Raw genomic sequence first — 2,963 nt, 5'->3', positions numbered from 1 at the left:
GATTGTTTGAGTTTGGACAACTTACGGTTCATCTTGTTGCTCAGATTGGGTAACTTTCTTTTCGTTTTCTTTTCAAAAATCTTTCAAAAATATTTTCAAAAAAAAATTTCTCTTGTTTTCGAAAAAAATAAAAATGTTTTCAAAAAAAAAAAAAGATAAAAATGTTTTCAAAAATAAATTATTCTATGGCTTCAGAATTTTTAAGAATGAATTCTAGTGTTTCATGAAGCATGTGAAGCCTGGCTGGCTGTAAAGCCATGTCTAAATTTATTTGGATTGAGGCAGCAATTTGTTATCAAGAGCAAGCTAGTTGGAGTTAATCCACCTGCTACTGTTTCTGATTTACATGCTAAAGCTTGGCTGGCCATTGGCCATGTCTAGTGTTTTGGACTGGAGCTTTCTTTGAAAGCTTGGCTGGCTAGTGAGCCATGTCTAATTCCTGGACTGAAGCTTTAGACTAACATGGCAAGATTCCTGGAATTCATATTAAAAATTTTGGAATCCTTATTTTTCCTTTTAATTTTCGAAAAATATAAAATAAAAATCCAAAAAAATTAGAAAATCATAAAAATCAAAAATATTTTCTGTTTCTTGTTTGAGTCTTGAGTCACATTATAAGTTTGGTGTCACTTGCATATGCATCTTGCATTTTTTCGAAAATATCATGCATTCATAGTGTTCTTCATGATCTTCAAGTTGTTCTTGGTAGTTCTTCTTGTTTGATCTTGATGATTTTTTGTTTTGTGTCTGTTCATGTTTTTCATATGCATTCTTGAATTCTTAGTGTCTAAGCATTAAAGAATTCTAAGTTTGGTGTCTTGCATGTTTTCTTTGCATTAAAATTTTTTTCAAAATTGTGTCTATGATGTTCATCTTGACATTCAAAGTGTTCTTGGTGTTCATCTTGACATTCATGGCATTCTTGCATACATTCATGTTTTGATCTAAAAATTTCATGCATTGCATAATTTTCATGTTTTCATAAAAATTCAAAAAATCAAAAAAAAAATATCTTTCCCTTTTTCTCTCATCAAATTCGAAAATTTGAGTTGACTTTTTCAAAAATTTTTAAAATCAAGTTGTTTCTTAAAAGTCAAATCAAATTTTCAATTTGAAAATCTTATCTTTTTCAAAATCTTTTTCAAAAATCAAATCTTTTTCAAAATTCTTAGTTATTTTCGAAAATTCCAAAAATATTTTTCAAAAATCTTTTTCTTATTAATTTTCGAAAATAACATAGTCAATTAATGTTTTGATTCAAAAATTTGAAGTTTGTTACTTGCTTGTTAAGAAAGATTCAAACTTTAAGTTCTAGAATCATATCTTGTGATTTCTTATGAATCAAGTCATTAATTGAGATTTTAAAAATCAAATCTTTTTCAAAAACTAATTTCTATCATATCTTTTCAAAAATATCTTCTCATCTTATCTTTTTCAAAAATATCTTTTCAAAATATCTTTCCTAACCTCCTAACTTCCTATCTTTTCAAAATTTGTTTCAACTAACTAACTAACTTTTTGTTTGTTTCTTAACTTTTTCAAAACTACCTAACTAACTCTCCCTCTCTCTAATTTTCGAAAATATCTCCCCCTTTTTCAAAATTTCTTTTTAATTTATTAATTATTTTAATTTTCAAAACTTAATTTTCGAAAATTAATAACAATTTTTCAAAAACCATTTTCAAAAATCACTAACTCCTTTTCAAAAATAGTTTTCGAAAATTCCCTCCTTCTCTCTCATCCTATTCTATTTATTCATTCATTAACTAACATCTCTTCCTCACATCATCACCAAATTCGAACCCCCTCTTCTATCTGTGTTCGAATTTCTTCCTCTTTTCTTCTACTCACATAAGGGAATCTCTATACTGTGGTAAAGAGAATCTCTATTATTATTATCATTTTTCTGGCCATTCTTCCTTGTCATATGAGCAGGAGCAAGGATAAGAACATTCTTGTGGAAGCAGATCCAAAACCTGAAAGGACTCTGAAGAGAAAATTAAGAGAAGCTAAAATACAACAATCCAGAGATAACCTTTCAGAAATTTTTGAACAGGCAGAGGAGATGGCAGCCGAAAATAATAATAATGAAAGGAGGATGCTTGGTGACTTCACTGCACCTAATTCCAATTTACATGGAAGAAGCATCTCCATTCCTGCCATTGGAGCAAACAATTTTGAGCTGAAACCTCAACTAGTTTCTCTGATGCAGCAGAACTGCAAGTTTCATGGACTTCCATCTGAAGATCCTTTTCAGTTCTTAACTGAATTCTTGCAGATATGTGATACTGTTAAGACTAATGGAATAGATCCTGAAGTCTACAGGCTCATGCTTTTCCCATTTGCTGTAAGAGACAGAGCTAGATTATGGTTGGATTCTCAACCCAAAGACAGCCTGAACTCTTGGGATAAGCTGGTCACGGCTTTCTTAGCCAAGTACTTTCCTCCTCAAAAGCTGAGCAAGCTTAGAGCTGATGTTCAAACCTTCAGACAGAAAGAAGGTGAATCTCTCTATGAAGCTTGGGAAAGATACAAACAGTTGACCAAAAAGTGTCCTTCTGACATGCTTTCAGAATGGACCATCCTGGATATATTCTATGATGGTCTGTCTGAGTTATCTAAGATGTCATTGGATACTTCTGCAGGTGGATCCATTCACCTAAAGAAAACGCCTGCAGAAGCTCAAGAACTCATTGACATGGTTGCTAATACCCAGTTCATGTACACTTCTGAAAGGAATCCTGTGAACAATGGGACGCCTATGAAGAAGGGAGTTCTTGAGGTTGATACTCTGAATGCCATATTGGCTCAGAATAAAATATTGACTCAGCAAGTCAATATGATCTCTCAGAGTCTGCATGGAATGCAAGCTGCATCCAACAGTACTCAAGAGGCTTCTTCTGAAGAAGAAGCTTATGATCCTGAGAACCCTGCAATAGCAGAGGTAAATTACTTAGGTGAAC

The 2,963-nt window shown here is 32.2% G+C and overlaps 1 non-coding gene across 1 annotated transcript; it reads right to left on the bottom strand.

Annotated features, from left to right (window-relative positions):
* Positions 1–2,461: 2,461 nt before the first annotated feature.
* Positions 2,462–2,569, bottom strand: LOC148567593 (small nucleolar RNA R71). Its single transcript, XR_015882581.1, has one exon. It is a non-coding gene; the product is annotated as a small nucleolar RNA R71 (small nucleolar RNA).
* Positions 2,570–2,963: the final 394 nt, after the last annotated feature.

This window comes from Arachis ipaensis, chromosome B4 (genome assembly GCF_059453495.1).
Source record: "Arachis ipaensis isolate K30076 ecotype BB chromosome B4, ASM5945349v1, whole genome shotgun sequence".
Lineage (NCBI taxonomy): Eukaryota > Viridiplantae > Streptophyta > Magnoliopsida > Fabales > Fabaceae > Arachis > Arachis ipaensis.
Note: the sequence above shows the minus strand (reverse complement) of the source record. Positions and strands in the feature narration are given on the sequence as shown.